The sequence below is a fragment of the Notothenia rossii genome (genome assembly GCF_949606895.1).
Source record: "Notothenia rossii genome assembly, chromosome: 9".
Taxonomy (NCBI): Eukaryota; Metazoa; Chordata; class Actinopteri; order Perciformes; family Nototheniidae; genus Notothenia; species Notothenia rossii.
The window spans coordinates 16707238-16725392 of record NC_136907.1 but is presented as its reverse complement, the minus strand read 5'-3'; the positions used below and the strand labels follow the sequence as shown (position 1 = coordinate 16725392).

Below are 18155 nucleotides of genomic sequence, written 5' to 3'. Positions count from 1 at the left end.
ACATTTGAACTTTCACCTAGGTAACGCAACATGCATACTGTGTGTTTGTGACTAAAGAAAGGTTTTTTGACATCTGGAAATTGCAATCATATGCGATCGTGAACATTTATTTCCAAAATCACAGTCATAATGTGCTACCTACACAGTTATAGAAAGACAAAGTGTGTGTGTCCGTGTCTTTGTGTTCTTTAATGTGCTTCCTTGTCAGTTTGTGTATGTGGAAAATGGAGCCTATAGGTTATTCGTCTGCTTATTAGCAATGTGGGTGTTAAAATGCAGAGCTCATGGCTCTCTCTAACAGTCTTTGTTTTTTTCTTTCTTCCACTTGTTAAGAGTGTTGACAATAAACCAGTTCAGGACACTTTATAGCAGCTAATTGATTGTATACACTTTCCCAGAGAAGCTATCGCACCCTTGCTTGACAATATGACAGCAGAAAACACATCTCTCTCCCTCTCTCTGGTATTAATATTTATGACCTGTATATGTTTCACAGAACTGAAAAACACTTGACTGTCTGCTCCCATCATTTTATCTTGCTGTGTGTGGTGGTGTTTAAGGCACTGGGATCATTCAGAGCGGCACTGTGGACTTAGACGGGGAGAAGGAGGGAGTTAGAAGAGTCTTCTAGCTGTTCTTCCACAATAGCAGATAGCGGTATTATAAATCACAGATTAGATTACATATGATTGAATTACATTTGATTGAATCATCCCTGTGGGGAAATGGGAACATTGCTGGAGCAGATAGCAGCCTGCAGCAAAATATTAAGCCAAAAATAAAAGCGTGCAAATGAAGGATTGTGACCATAAGACGACCTACACTTTATACCACTTTTTAAAAGGATTGTGCTCTGATAAGTGCTTTTCTTTTAGATTTAGATCCAGGTGGCAGATTAGCTAAACTCCAAGATTAAAATATTTCTAATTGAATATTATGTTGAACCTTATCAAAGATTTTGTTAGCAGGCTTATTCTTTTTTATGTTTTTTTTTTGTTGTTGTACTTTTTTTAGGTCATTTTGCCTTCATTTGGTAGTAGCAACAGATACAGGAAACATAGAGAGGGAAACCACAAGCAACAAAGGTCCCATCCAGCATCAAACCAGGTTCATTGCATGAACAAGAATACTTCAGGCTTTTTCATGTTCTGCCAACACTGACTGTTACCCTTGCTGGTTTAATGTGAAAAGCAGCCTCAAGCAGATTATTTCAGCCGTGGCAAATTCATCTTAATACCCTTTGTAATTTTCCATAAAGCCAAAATTAAACTTTTTACACACCACTAAGAACAAAGAGTTGTTCAAACTTTATGTTGGAACAATCTAGCCTACATTCTTTTACGATTTTAATGATTTTAGGTCTTTAAACTTCCATGCATATGTGTAAAAAAACACATTTACAGTTTCAAGTAGTTCCAGTCAGATGTTCTAATATTCGAAACAAGCAACTCGGGAAAAATGCAGAAATACAGTGTACAATAAATTCAGATTAAACATCAACATTTATTTGTGTTCTACTCCCCTAGATGTAGCCACTGATAAGTAACTACATCTGTTGTACAAATGTTGCAGATTTTGTGGATAAAGTGGATTTAATGAGGGATTTCCAAAGGACTTTTATTTGTTAAGCAGATTCAGTTCTGGAAAAGTTATCAAACCTCCTCAAACCAATTACACTGAGCAGGTCACAGCTGTGAAAATGTGTCACTGATGGATTTTGAGGCAAAGAGGTGATGGAAACACATCTCTGCTGCCTCCGAGTTTGTTTGTTTGTGTGTGTGCGTATACATTATATTAAAGCCTTGTATACGAGTGTAATCCTTGCTATCAAGTTGGTGTATGAAGGGCTTAGGTGTGTTTATATACACACAGACACATCTTTCATGTACACACTTTAGTAGATTGCATTTGCTCCTGGAGAAAAGTGACTCACCCTTATTCTACAAGAGGTCAAAAGCAATTTACACACACACACACACACACACACACACACACACACACACACACACACACACACACACACACACACACACACACACACACACACACACACACACACACACACACACACACACACACACACACACACACACACACACACACACACACACACACACACACACACACACACACCATGTAAAGATTGTAACTTTCATGACATAATCAAAAAAGATATAACCACCTTCTCTGTGTGACCTCCCTTTTTTATCCTTTACTCTCTCTTTTGCTTTTTCTTCTCTACCTTATCTCTCTGCTTTCTACATACTTTATTTATCTCCTGCTCAGTAGCACCCGTTCTCTCCGGTCTCTTATCTTTCAAGGGAGCTTTTTAAAACAACTCCCACACGCTTACTCTTGATCTGTCAAAAGCACAGAAGAAACACACACATAAACACACACAAAATGTGCTTTATGCATCAAATGATGGCTTGAAATTAAAGTCCGGAAAAACCAAATTGAGCTTGCTTTTACGTCACTCACTCACTCACTCACCAACACACTCACACAATCACACTCACACACGCACACACCCACACAGCGACAGTGTTATCAGGCTCAGAGCTTGTCAACATGTTTTCCACAATAACTTGTATTTGCTCTGCAGTATATTTCTCTGCAGCAGTTTATTGGATCTGAATGAGGAGTCACTTTTTAAAGTCCCAGCCGTAATCTCACAGTGAACCAAAGGGCAGTGAAAACTGTCAAAATGTGGCACGGCAGTCTTCCTGTTTTTCCATCAACCTCACATTGACCTCAGGACTTGAATGCAGCCTCAGACAGCATGTGACAGACAGTAACACAGTGTAATATTTATATATTGTAATGTCTTTAAATGTGTAAAATGTCCATCTATACGTAACCATACTATTGTTCGGGTTGTGGGGAATGATAGAGCAAAGAGCTATACAAAAGGATAGTTAGTTTATAAAAAGAAGAATCTACATAATTTATGATTTTAACTTCTAAAGATAAATCAGCCAGAACCAGTAGGTTTTTTCTTTTTCCAAAACTTTTTGTGTTTATTCTGTTCATATTACTAACACATACTTCTGCCGAACTTTAGGATCATTAAAAGATTGTTACTTACTAAATATATTTGACGGGTTTTGTCTCTCACATGATATTTATTGGAAGCTTGATCAATAACTTTGTCTGGTTTATTATTATATGTAATGATTTGATTCTCTTTAGGAAATAATTTCCTCTGTGGCAGCAAAACACTAAACATCAGCCATCAGAAAAAATACACCTGTTGGTTAAACCGGAAAAGTCTTGTGTTCGGTTAACTTACTGACGCCTGAATGTTCAGAGTCCATAGAAAACATTGTTTTAAAAAGAACGGTAAGTCTCGATGACAAATTGCTATTGGTCAAATAGAAACCCAAAGCCTAGAAATTTGATAACAATACAATGTCCATATAAGCTTTAAATGAGACATTAAGTTATAGAGCAAAGAGCAAAATGAGGGAGGAATTTTCTGTTGTCAGAGCTGCACAGTTATCCTGTGTGTGTGTGTGTGTGTGTGTGTGTGTGTGTGTGTGTGTGTGTGTGTGTGTGTGTGTGTGTGTGTGTGTGTGTGTGTGTGTGTGTGTGTGTGTGTGTGTGTGTGTGTGTGTGTGTGTGTGTGTGTGTGTGTGTGTGTGTGTGTGTGTGTGTGTGTGTGTGTGTGTGTGTGTGTGTGTGTGTGTGTGTGTGTGTGTGTGTGTGTGTGTGTGTGTGTGTTAACTGTGTTTGTATTTAGGGTGTTTCCATGTCTGTCAGTGTTTTTGTTCATTTGTTGTCTGTGTTTTGTTTATTGTATGTGTTTTCCTTCTTGAATGATTGTATTTGTTTCCAACCCAGTCCCCTTCCCAACACACGCACACACTACAGAGGACAATTTTGCGCACTGGCCCGTTGTTGTGTAATCATTTATATAAAGAGGTATTAGTGTTTCCTCCTGGAGGGAACTTAGGGAACATTGTGGCTCAGTTTGGTGACATTCCTATCCTGCCCTCGATGACTGTAGAAACATTTGCTTCCCAAAACTTGCTTACATCAAGCAGTCCCTAAATATACTCCCTTAACATAAATTAAGTGCCAATTCTTTGACATGTTCTTTCCCTCGGTTTGTTTTGAAACGCGCTGGGGCCATTGAAGCCGACACTCAGTGGATATTCATACTCTGATTACGCTTACTTGTACATAATGGCATTAAAGTGAAATAATATGTTCCTGATTTTCCTGGAAGCACTTTCAAGCCTCTTAAAGAGACAGTCCATCCCAAAATGCCAGTGGGAAGTCAATTAAAATTCATATGGGCACCATACACGACGAGAGTGCTAATGCTTTCAGTCTCTCAGAGCTTTCTTTTAAACTATTAAAGTGAAAGGGGCCTGGTTCCAAAAAAAGCATAAAGTGATAATCTAATTTCTCCTGAACAGCTTGTGCAGTAACCAAGCACTTGGCTGTCACGTTTATTCTGCCAGTGAGCAGGCTGGAGTAAATGTTTCTTCTTCTAATAGGATTTAATTTAGATTTTAGATCACAGAATCTTGAGTTTGTAGCTGTAGTTTGTGAACATGGATTCACTTAAACCGTTTCTTTCTTCACTACAGGTGTTGAAAATGTAATCTAAAAATTATCTTAAGGATATGGAATTTTTAAGATTTTAGATTTCATGGACTATTTAGAGAATGGGTTCAGATTGGATTGTATATCAAGGACAGGGACATGATAGTGTACTAGGATAGGGTCGAAAGAGAGCTTTAGTGGAAGCATGCCACAAAACATGACAAAGGTTTTTTGTGTCTCCTGTCTGCCTTCACCTCTAAGAGTCTCTTTCCCCTCTCACTGGTTCTGTTTCTCACTCTTTTGCCTCTCTGGCTCCCGACACACTGGGTGGAAAATATGAATGAAACACTCCCCCGCCTCATTTGCAGAAACCTTGCTGCAGGCACAAACACACTTCCCCTCCGTCTCTTTGCACTGCCCTCTTAAATGTATTTTCCTCTTGTTATGATGAGCCTCATCTCTTTTGATTAACATAGTTTGCTTATTCTGGGACAGGACTGTAAAAAAAAAAGTGTGTGTGTGTGTGTGTGTGTGTGTGTGTGTGTGTGTGTGTGTGTGTGTGTGTGTGTGTGTGTGTGTGTGTGTGTGTGTGTGTGTGTGTGTGTGTGTGTGTGTGTGTGTGTGTGTGTGTGTGTGTGTGTGTGTGTGTGTGTGTGTGTGTGTGTGTGTGTGTGTACCCATGTGTGTCAGCATGAATTCAAGTGTGTTTGTGGTCATCTGTGTTTAATTTTGAACTCTTGGGAGCTTAAGTTAAAATTGTGCATGTGCCTTTCAGTATCTGCATGTGCACTTGGCAGTTTGTGCAAATGTAATGTGTGTGTGAGCTTGTGTGTGTGTAGTTAAGCGCAGAGCTTTAGAGTCGTGGTGTTAATAAGTCTGAGTCATATCCATGACAACGGGCAGATTGCACTAGCATCTGAACCACAGAACAAAATGGCAACTGACTGTAAAACACTCACTGACACTGACTTCCTGTGCACCACAATAAACCATCCCTTTAACCCCATAAATAAGTAATGAGATAATAATTCCCTTAAACTTTGACTTAAAAGGACAATTATATTGCTTCAAAAAGACAGTATTTAACTATGAATATAAGTCTGCTCATACTATAAGTCATCGCTACACAAATGCATCATCCACATGAATTAAAGGTGAGAAACTAAATTAATCTCTAAACTGATCATGATCACTTTTTTGACCAATATATGCCCCTAAACCTAATCACTCCTCAATCTTTATATACAAAAAAGCCTTTATATTGTGTTTGACCTTCTAACTTTCTCACTTCAACCTGTGATCAACCTTATGATCTCAATAGGCGCATTCACACCGGAGTACTTTTCCCACAATAGTTCATCAGAACTCAGATATATTTGCGTTCACACCAAAAAGCCCCCTGAACTAAATGAGTTCATCAGAACCATTTTTACCAACTTTTCAGGCGGGAAAAAGGTTCCTATGTCTGATTGGCTGGGCGGATTGCAAACCACGCAACGTAAAACTCCCAAAAGGTTTGGTGAAGCCGCCATTTTATTATCCTCGCATTAGCATTATTAGCATTAGCAATAGCCCAGCGCAGAAACGCAGAGAGACTAACTTATGGCAACACAAAATAAAACATGGGAGCGGATGAGTGATGAGGAGGTGTCGGCGTTCTGGCGATTTACTCGGAAGGCTTCAGTAGAAGCTGCTTGGAGTCCCAGCAGCTTCTACTGAAGCCAGTCCCCAACTCCGGGGACTTCCGGCCGGGGACTTCGGGTGGCAGTATACGCCGTGAAGTTGTTTGCTGCCTGCCTGTAAACCCAAAGCAGAAGAAGAAGAAGAAGTGACGTCAGCGGCTTCATTTGCCTAATCCTCCCCCAGGGACTCATTGCGGTGTGAACGCGATCTGCTTTAGTTCATCAGAACTAAAAGAGTTCTGATGAACTATTGTGGGAAAAGAACTCGGTGTGAACGCCCCTATTGTGACCACAAATTATCCAAACCTTCATCTCTTGTAGCTTTCAAAAGTTGTTTAATTTAATATCGTTTACCATCTTCACGAGTAACTCTGCTTCCTAGACAAAACTGAAATAATAGAAGTAAAACAAGTTTTTAAAATCAATAGCCGCTTTCACACCAAGTACTTAGCCGGTACTTTTCCCCTACTTGTTCCCCCCGAACTCTTTAGTCGAACTGTCCTAGTAGATCGCGTTCTCACCGGAATAAGTCCCCGAGGGAGGATTAGGCAAATGAAGCCGCTGACGTCACTTTTTCTTCTTCTTCTGCTTTGAGTTCACAAAACTTTTCAGAGTTTTACGGGGCGTGGTTTGCAATTCGCCCAGCCAATCAGAAATTGTTAGTGTGGCCGACACACCCACGAACCATTTCCTCCTCAGGAAAGTACTACCTCTCTAGCAGGGATTATCTGGGGATGAAAAGGTTCGCGCAAACTAGGGACTAGTTCCAGATCCTTTTTGGTTTGAAACCAAATCTACCAGCCCCCCCCCCCCCCCCCGCCCCCCCCCCCCCCCCCCCCTATTGGCCTAGTTCGGGGGGGGAAGTACTCCGGTGTGAAATCGCCCAATAGTCCTGGGAAAGTTGTTGTGGGCTGTATGAAACAAACACCATGAAGAAGACTATAGGTCGAATCAATGATTTAAAGATCTTTTCATGGTATATTTAAAAAAATCTATTGTGCAGGCCTTACACTGACATACACTTTGAGAGTGAAGCGATATGTCTGGGTGAGATGGAAAGATATTTTAAAACATGTACAAAACAAAGAGGAGAGAGAACAAGAGTGAGGTAAAGAGAGAGAAATGCAGAAAGAGGAGAAGCTGTAACGAAGCCATATTTCTTAATTCATGGAACATTTCTGGATTGCCATTTAAAACACATTCTCTCCATATCTCATTACTGTGCTGTTCATACACTGCACCTCTCAGAGATCCACTGTCAGACCAACAACATTTATATCCCTTCCTTGGTATTTGTTGGAGAAATACTGTTTTCTCCACTCTTTGGGTTGTTTTAATGCACTGATATCATGTGTGGCTCTGAGACTGTACGACCTTGCAGCTGCCTCCTCTGATGATAACAGAAGACAGGTTGTTGTTCTATTCTGAGGAGACAGTCTCCTATATATCTCCTCACATTGTTGGGACTCCAGAAGTCACAGATGACCCATCCAGTTGTCCCATCTTCCCTTCACCTATACGGCTGACATTCCAACACCCGCAGCCACCGTCCTTTTACGGCTTTACTCTCCGTGTGTTGGACTATATAAGCCTGATGTTTTTTGCTGTTCCTTTGAGCAACATACCTCATGTGTGAGTTAACCCATATCCTTTGTATGTGATTTAACTCTGCTCCTTCTTGCAAGAATAAATTAGAACCTGATCATTGATTCTCAACCTGGTGTCGAGTGATATTTTTCTAATAGTATTTCTAGTTAAAAATAGTTACTTATACACACTGCTCTGTTTTCCCCCAAGCAAACTTATTTTTACTGCTGCAAGAAATCTTGGTTTTAGTATATATTATGCATTTCAGTTATTAATATTTACAACTTGTTCTGTCTCCCTAGGGCTACTTGCTTGCTACGATCTTTTCCACCCCAACGGCGTTATACATGTTTCATTCACTCTGATAGTCCGATCGGATTTTTATAACAGTTTCATTGAGTCCGTGTAGATGGAAGGAGGGGATAAATATTATAGTTTAAATTAGCTGTGTGTGTGTGTGTGTGTGTGTGTGTGTGTGTGTGTGTGTGTGTGTGTGTGTGTGTGTGTGTGTGTGTGTGTGTGTGTGTGTGTGTGTGTGTGTGTGTGTGTGTGTGTGTGTGTGTGTGTGTGTGTGTGTGTGTGTGTGTGTGTGTGTGTGTGTGTGTGTGTGTGTGTGTGTGTGTGTGTGTGTGTGTGTGTGTGTGTGTGTGTGTGTGTGTGTGTCTGATTGCACTCAAACCAGCACAGGGGTGAGTCATTTCTGAAAGGTCACTGTGCAAATGATGTTGATGTGTGTTTCTGGGGGATGATTGATTTTATCGAAATGAATATGACATGAAGCTGACTCACTGCTCCCAAGGATCTCTGTACAACATTGTGTGTCTGTGTGCGTCTGTGTCTGTGTGTGTTGTATAACGTTCCATAATTTATTTCACATAAATATAACAAAGATGACTGTGTGTTTTCTCTACATAAATATGACATGAAAATGACTCACTTCCCCAAAGCCAATGATGTACAGTAACTATCCGAGAGTCAGGGTTTCCCACACATAGACTTTACTTGCGGTATATTAATGTCCGCCAAAGTATATTTCGCGACCCATTTAGATTTTAATCTTTTTAAACCTCCCCCCCGTTCTCGGCTACCACCGCAAGTACATTTCAGATCTGTGGGAAACACTGCATGAGTGTTTGTATGTTTATTTGAACACATCAACAACTTAGTAACATCTCTTTGATTCAGTCTGTCCTCATACTTTTTGGCTATTTTTACGTGTTTTTATTTGTCAGTATTGAGGACACTTATATGGAAGCGTTGAATGTACACAGTCCGCAGTGGCATTTCATATTTTATTTATTAAGTATTTCACCTGATTGCAATGCACAAAATAATAGCATCGTGAGTTTGTTAAATCAGAATCAGAACATATCAAGTAGTTTTACATCCACACTGGTTGTATTAGTAAAAAATGTATTTATTAACCAATTTCACTGTGTTTTTAATCATTTAAACATTTACCAAGTAATATTTTACCATGATTAAAAAACAAACCCAAGCTTCAGCCGTCTCATTAAAAGCTTCTATAAACCAATATTTGTATATTAACAATGCTATTTCATTTACTCTGCTCTCATTAACACATTTTTTAATTATTTTTAGAAAATGCTTTAAGAAAAACTGAATGCGCTGTTGTTGGTGGAGACGAAAAACCCAGACATACATCTCCTGTTTTTTGCGGTAGTTATCCAACCCATTAAAAGAAGATCAAAAGACAAATCCTGTAAGAAGAATGCTGATCACTTCACACGTCCTCTGTTTTTATTGATTATATTGTGTTGTTTTGGTGCTATTTTGTTTTTTAATGAATTATCATTAGATATACCACCCAAAAAAAACATGCCTGCACACACACACGTTATCAGTACTTAACCCTGTTTTGCATGCACACACAGACACCATCCAGTGCCACACGGGGTAACCCTCGGTCCCTGGGTTGGGTAACCCTGTGCCCTGCTTGATGCTGGCCTGATTCTCCTGCCCCAGTCTGCATGCTGATATAGGATTGTGTTTTAGAGAAGGGGGGGGGTTGTACGGGTTGCCCCAGGATAAGGGGCTGAGGAGCAACATTGGCAGCACACGCACGCGCGCGCACACGCACACGCAAACGCATGCACATGCACAGACATAAAAACACAGTCTGTGAAAACTAGGGGAAGAAAGAGGGATTACAGGGAAGAAAAAGGATAGCCGATTTTCTCAGGCGTACTGTGACAGTGAGGTATTTCAAGAATGAGAGATTATCTCACACACACACACACACACACACACACACACACACACACACACACACACACACACACACACACACACACACACACACACACACACACACAGAGAACTGATTGTTTGCATTTGACAAGGATGGGTGATGCTGTAGATGTTCACAGTTCTGATATTGTGCTGATAATGTGCCCTCTAGCTTTGTTGGCAGCTTAACATTCATGTTTAACTACATTATACCACATTGTAATTAATTGGATAAAGAAAACAGCTTGGTAAAAGCTGGAGGAAAAGCATATTTCAGTGTCTTCTTCTGTGATTTTCTTTCACTTATCTTATTCATTTCAATACCAACTTTATTCCTCTAACTTTTTTGCACTGCTTTTTCAACTTTCTCTTCATTTTTCGGTTGCTTCCTCCCTCCTTTGCTCAGGCCTTTGCTACTATGAATGATAGCAAACATTCAATAGGATGTGATTAATCCATTCTGAGATGAATCAGGTTAAACAATCAATCACCTAACTTATTTAATATCTGGCCTTTTCTATGTGATTTACTGCCCCTGATCCCTAAAGTATAATAGGCCTGATGTCACAAGTCACGAAAATGTAATAATTTATTCTGACGTTGTCCTCACTATTAAATGCTCAACTCTGAACATCAACATGCTGCGGTATTATGTAAAGCTCAAATGATTTACAAATTAGTTTTTGGCAAAATAAATCAACTCAAATCCCTAATTTGGTTGATAAACCGTTTTAAGCATTGCATGCTCTTTCTCTTGGACTGGTACTTGGCACCGTTTTAAGCATTGCATGCTCTTTCTCTTGGACTGGTACTTGGCAGGTGGTTGTCAATTGTAAATGACAGATAACTGTAGTTGTGAACAGCATCTCTCCTTTAACAGTTAAGATTTCTTTCTTTTTTTTCCTTACCCATTTGTCTTCTCTGTCATCCATGCCCTCATCCCTTCCTTTTTTGCCTCTTAACATTTCCAGGCTGGTTTGACTGACTTCCTGCTCTTCTTGAGTCAGTCAGGAGTTGCTGTCTGTTTAAACCAAACGTGTCTAGTGTGGGCAGAGAGTCAGATGGAGAGCTCTGCCCACACTGGAAACGTCTTATGTAAACACCATCCACTTCATCCCTCTTTCAGAGGAGATTATTATTGACGTTTCATGAAAAGGAGGAAAGTGAGATGTACACAGTGGTGAGAAACATATGGGAGATAGGAGAGAGAGGGAGGCTTGGCAGACTTTTCCTTTCCCTCTTTCTCTTTAGTTTTTATCTATGAACCTTTTTTAAATTAAGCTGTATAGCTTTTATTGCTTATTTGGCTTGGTTTTTTCGTTGATTCACAATTTCGCTTAAATGCAATGCAATGTACACTCAGTTGTAGTTAACATACACCAGCTAAATCGAATGATGTTATGTCTTCTTAAAACAGTGCTGAAGTCCTACCGTTGAGATGAACGTAAACATTTTTAAGTTTGGTTTTTAAGGGTGTGAATTTAAAGTGGACCTATCATGCTATATTTGAATATTATATTGTAGGGCCATACCTATGTAAAACATGTCTGGAAAGTTTTTTTTTCAAAATACCAAACAGATCATGCATTTTAGCCATGCCTCATTCCGCTCTATTTGCTCTTTTCCAGCCCCGTTTTTGCAAGGGCTGATTCTGTGGCAAATGAGCTGCAGCTGACCACAGGGGGGCGAGGCATGAGTGTCATGTTACCATGCTGTTACCATGCTGTTACCATGCTGTTACCATGCTGTTAGCATGCCACACAACCTCTCATTCCCCTGATAGGTGGAGAGTTGCTCATATAGGCGGAGCTCCTCGTTTCTGACGTCAGAACAATTTCAAATCTGTATCAGTCTGTGTCAGATCCGTTGCAGCCCCGTTTTTAGAGATTTTGGGTATGGAGGAAAATAAAGAGGGTTGTGTTTTCTGACACTTGGTGAGTTCCCTGACACACTGGGGACACATATTCATGTATAAAAGACGTACAAAAGTGCATTTTGCATGATAGGTCCCCTTTTAACTTATTATTTATAACTATTTTGCTGAAGGGATGTTTCTAATATCCAGTTGTTCCTATAAATAGACAATATAATGTAAATATATATTTATTTCTATCAATTGTTTACTTAAAAACAGTCAAAGAGAAATGACTGGACCCAATGTTTATTATTTAGATTTAGGTAAAGATTTCTATAGTTATTTACACTGTTTGCCATTTATAAATTGCTGCAAATCACAAAAGAATCACTAAACTGAATGGTACACACTGTACACATCTAGTTTTTTCTCCAAATTGAGGAAAACAAGAAAGATTAGAGGCTGTAATGCTAAATTATCACTGATCATATGGGTTATGTAACTAAGTCTAGTCATTTGCATACAATAAGAATGTATTTCACATACTTAGCTTGTTGTTTCTGTTTATTTCAGAAGAGAAGGCTGTGTTAAAATCATTTTGTATTCCACTGAAGCAAACACAGAATAATTATTTGCAGTGATGTGACCCTCTTGATCTTTCTTTCACTTTCACGCACTCACCAACATATAAATCACTGTTCTTCACTGCTGAAGCTCATATAACCTCCCATTCAGCAGTGTTAGTATATACTTTACAGTTCCCACTCCTCTGCTCCCCAGAGGCACATCCCATGTAGTAAACCAAAGACACCTCTCCTCAGGGCCTCAGCGCTGGAGCAGAGATGGTGGGGGTGACTTTGGTTTTCATTGTTTTAAGAATCAGAGCCCCACGGTGTGTAGTTCCTCCTGATAAATATTTCATGGGACACACCATTAAGATCAAAGAAAACTCAGCTGTCGTATTGTTATGAATCTAAGGAGGGAACATTTTAAAATTCCCTCTGGGCTGCTCCCCTCATTAGGACTCCTCAACTGTAAACAGAAGTGATTTCCAAGGTTTCTTTATTATTATTCTTATCATTATTAGCTGAAATATTCTTTGTGTATCATATAATAGGCTTGAAAAAGGAAACACTCAGTGATTAAAAAGCTATATAACATAGCATTATTTGATTCAAAATGTAAAAAAGACTCCACTCGTTTTAACTGATGTTCTTTGGTGTGCTTCTTGGATTATTTCTATTGAGAAACCACTTCTATTTGTCTGGATTAATTGTTACATTTTCCATTTTTCAGTAACTTTCCAACCTTTCTAATGTGATGCATGAAATGCCCCTTTCCTCTAAAAATATTCAGACTCCAGGAAAAACATGAGTCTAGACTTTATTATTCAATGCCCAACACATTTTAATTAAAGCACTACAATGTTGTTGATGATCTTGAAACGCATTCGATCTGAAGTAAATTACTCTTCATGTTAGGAATAATGGATCAAGTTGCCCAATTCATTTTACAATGGGCTCTGTTGTTAAATCTGCACTTAAGAAGTTATATTTTAAATATTTACAAACTCAAACCTTTTTACAAAATGCTAAATCACCAAAAAGTGACACTTTAATGTTATTATTTTTTTAATTAAATGCTGATTTTTACAGTGTATGTGTATCACACTCCATTTTGGGAGGTCAACAATTATAGAGGATATTCAAAATGCAACTTCTTGTAAACTAGTTAAACAAATTAGATACATACAGAGTACATCATCTTTAGCTCATAACATTTTCAAAAATTCCCATAAAGAGACAAAAATATGTTCACATTTTTGGCAGAGATGATGTTATTGTGCTCAGTATTAACAGGCGACTCTGCACTTCATCTCTGCTTTTTATCCATGATAGAGGCTAAACAAACAGACCTTTTTGCACACGGTTTTGTTTACCTGCAGTGTGTGTGTGTGTTACATGATACTTACCAGTGGAAGAACACATTGTGCCCTGACCCCCATTGGCTCACATCCTGTTAGATTGGATGACTTGACATTATTATGAGGCGTAGCTTTCCTTTCATGTCTCACTTTAAGTTTTTTTCTCCCGTATTTGTGACATAACAAACCAGAAGCTCAATTTACAGTAAATGTCACCACACCGGGCTTAAAAGCATAATTTACATAATTATACCTCTCTTTCAAAACTATTTGAATGATTTTCCATCTCTTGAATTAATATCAGTAATGCAGATAGGGTCTCATTTCACAAATGTACATTAGTATTAGCATTGCGACCTTGTAGCTGCTTTCATTTTTGCTCTGAATGTACGCATTTTTCCAGTTTTGTGCAGGTATCATTCGCATAACATCCAAATATTGTCTCGTCTTCTTTTCATGATTTAGTTTTTGTCCTCATTTTCTTTTCTTTTCTATTTTCCCATTCCCAGGTTGCTAAGGTAAATCAACACTGGCAGCCATAGCTAGAAGCCAAACAAAGTCATAAAGCCTAATGTAATAAAGCCCATATTAGAATAAACAAAGCTGAGATCATCAACTCCACACGCACTCTGCTGATAAAATCTCAGTATATTACATTGTTGACTGTTTATCACATTATGAACTTGAAAATCGGTTTTCATCTGGCAGTTGTAAACGTTTCTTACAATCAACAAAACAGGTGAGGATCAAGACTAAAAGCAGCAATAAATTGATCCATATAGGAAGTAACTATCTGTGTATCCAAATTCTAATCTCTATTGCTCTACAAAAGCTTAAAAACAACCTTTGTTTATACAGTCTAGGACAGGGGTCCCCAAAGTGCGAGACCCCGAGTGGGGGTCGCGAGATGATTACAAAATAAAAATGGAAAATTAAAAAAAAAAAAATTATAAAAAAAATTGATTATTTAAAAAAAAAATTTTTTTATTAATAATAACGTTTGCATTGACATCTTCAGGGGCGGACTAGCCATCTGTATAATTTCCCCGCAACGAGGCTTCCCCTTTGACAATCCACTAGCGCAGTGTTTGTGCGAAAACTGAAATTAATTCACTAGCAACCCCCCCCTCGCCAGTCTCTGGCACTGTTATTTTGGGGGTCGCGGGCTGAAAAGTTTGGGAACCCCTTGTCTAGGATAAGAACACATTACTTTTGCATTGGGTGACATGTTCCCCCTCTACCAAAAACAAAGCCATTGAAGCTTATTTTATTTCTATTTCCTACTCTCGTTATTACTCATCAAAGCAGCACATTTTTATTAATCTGCAGTTTCTTGAGTCCCCAAAAAGTGTTTTCTTCTTGCTTGAGAAACATTTCCTTAAACTACAATGCCTATTTTTTATTGGAAATGATTAAGCATTAAGAGTTTAAATGTATGTCCTGTTAAACTTTACATAAGAACTAATGGGCTTTTGGAAGCTAGAAGTTATTTGAAAGGACACACTGTGGATTTGTTAATAATAACACGCGTAGAATAACAGCAGCCTAATCCTTTGATAACGCAATAACACCACCCACTAATGTAATAAGACACTGAAGTTGTTTTTACCATTACATAAGAGACACAACCAGCCTTGTGTTTGCAGTATGAAACCTATTCTTTGTGTGAGTATGTGTGTGTGTTTCTGTGTGTGTTGTGTGCCTTTGTCTCTCTCTTTCCTCTCCTTTCTCCCCTGCCAGTGGACTGACTGGGCCTTTTTGTTCAGTATCAGATATCAAACTGATACCAAGCCAAAACAGGGATCTGCCTTATTGTCCTCACAGGAAGATGGTCCATTTTGGATTTGTTAATGATTACACATTTGCCTCCTTTGATCCTGCACTAGCGGTCTAAATTGGCCATTCCCAGATAGAAATAGATCAGATCTGTGCCTTTTATCAGATTTATGAGTGCGCTATCAGCAAGGGAAATGCTAATGTTGACCACTCATGCACAGATTACTGAGACGTGGACATCAATTGATCTGGAAATGGAAAGGTCCAGAGTTGTTGTGGTTATCAACATCACATACACACAAGTCAAATACCAAGGAATACTTCATACTTATTATAACAAAAATAAAAGTGTTTCCACAGCAAGATTTGCATACTTTTACTATACTGTAAGCCAATCACTAAGGAATACAAATAAAAGGGAAATGAATGAGGAACAGGTAAAGACAAGTACAAATCAAGAATGATAAGAAAATGACCGCATCCTTTTAAGGAGGAAATAGGAAGTAATGACAATTGTTGAGATTAGAAATTAGTTTTATTGTTTACAGTTAGAAAAATGACATTTATATTGTGTTAAATTGTAAAATTACTCCACTTTAGAAATTCCTTGGCTATCAGAATAAATCCTGCTCTGATGAGACTTTTTCCATGGCAACACATAAGAAAAGCCGCTCTAATGAAGACTACTGAAATAAATTGTGGCAGCTGTTGTGAAGATGATGGCAGCAGTGGTGATGATAATGGGGAGGATAATGATAATGATGAGGAGGAGGATGATGATGATCACAGTGCGGCTGGATGTGAGGCCGACGGCAGTGACGGAGCATGATGATAATAACTGAGCAGTGTGATAATGTGGCGTGGAAGGCGGGGAGCTCAACAGAGAGCTAAAGGTTGCTTTGTTTTGTTGTTTTGATCACTGACACACTTCACCTTTTCACACAAAGGTCACGACTTCACCAGGCGAGCGTTTGGTGTGTGTGTGTGTGTGTGTGTGTGTGTGTGTGTGTGTGTGTGTGTGTGTGTGTGTGTGTGTGTGTGTGTGTGTGTGTGTGTGTGTGTGTGTGTGTGTGTGTGTGTGTGTGTGTGTGTGTGTGTGTGTGTGTGTGTGTGTGTGTGTGTGTGTGTGTGTGTGTGTGTGTGTGTGTGTGTGTGTGTAGTGTGTATATACCTTGTTTTCAAAGGGCTTAATTGTCATATGCACAGCTGCAGTGTGAGGTGGGCTGGAGATCAGAAGGTTGTGAGTTCAAATCCCACCTGGAACACCCCCACTAGTGTGCCCTTGAGTAAGGCACTTACGGCCCGTCTACACTACAGGCATCAAAAAATCTTGAAGCTGGGCGTTTCTGAAGCTTGGCGATTTTTTGCGAGCAACGTGACCAACAACCAATCACATGAATCTCCCGCCCCCGACATACAAAGCAATAGCAATGTTAAAACGAAGTAAACTGGATATAAACTCTCCAAACAGGCGAAAAACCTACCAGTTTCACCCATTGTCTCTGCCACCTCCCTCCATGCCTGGTTCCTCCGGTTTGTATCCCGGTAAATAGTTCTGGTCGTAGAGAACCGGGTGATTTGCCACCCTAATATCTCGTTTGGAATATGAGGAAATGAACTGCGGTCTGGCTCTCCCAGCTTTGATTGGCTAGCGCTTGCACTGGCGGGATTTGCATAAACGGGATTTGATTGGCTGATGCCAAGCATCGAGCCTCAAAAGTTGAACATTGTTCAACTTTTGATGCCGATAGATGCTCGTGATGCTTGCAAAGCCATGCCATGCTCCCCACAATGCAGTTCGGCGAAGATTACAAATCTTCTACGTCACCCCATTCAAGTGAATGGGGGAAGCGTTGAAAGCATTTTTCGATGCCTGTAGTGTAGACGGGCCGTTAGCCCTTAGTTACTCCAGGGAGAATGTCCCTGTAATTGGTAATTGTAAGTTGCTTTGGATAAAAGCGTCAGCTAAATGAAATGTAATGTTTAATGTTAACTATTATGTATGTAAAATAGAATATGATGAGCATGTGCATGAATCAGAGTATCCAGAGGTTTTACACAGGCCCGTGTGTAAGTGAGTGTGTGTAAGTGTACACATGTGTGTGTATGAACATGTCAGATTCTTTATTGGTTCCCAGTGGGTCGAGCAGAGTTCCTGACCCCATTTCCTGATGTTGTTGACAGAGAGACATCCAGGCTCAAGGCTCTAGAGAGCAGACACTGCCTGGAGCAGCTTCCTGTCACTGCTCCCTACTACCACTCCATGTGTCATTGTTTCGATTGCTCTTTTCCCCCTTTCAATTTGATTGTTTTTAGCATCCATCAAACTCTGATTCAGTCTTTCTGGACCGTGAGGTCAGGACATGTCTGTTAGAGGATTCTCAGACAAGAGAAGGGCTTCGTTTATTTATGTTGTCATGAGAACTGTAGGGTTTTGTTCTTTGCTCTAACATGTATTGAGTATTTGACAATGACCGTCACAGTTGTGAATATACAGTTTACGAGGACAACATTATTATTTACAAAT

General features: G+C 39.4%; 1 protein-coding gene across 1 annotated transcript in view; it reads left to right on the top strand.

Annotated features, from left to right (window-relative positions):
- The window catches only part of jade2 (jade family PHD finger 2), a 168819-nt gene that overhangs the window by 65019 nt on the left and 85645 nt on the right, over positions 1 to 18155 (top strand).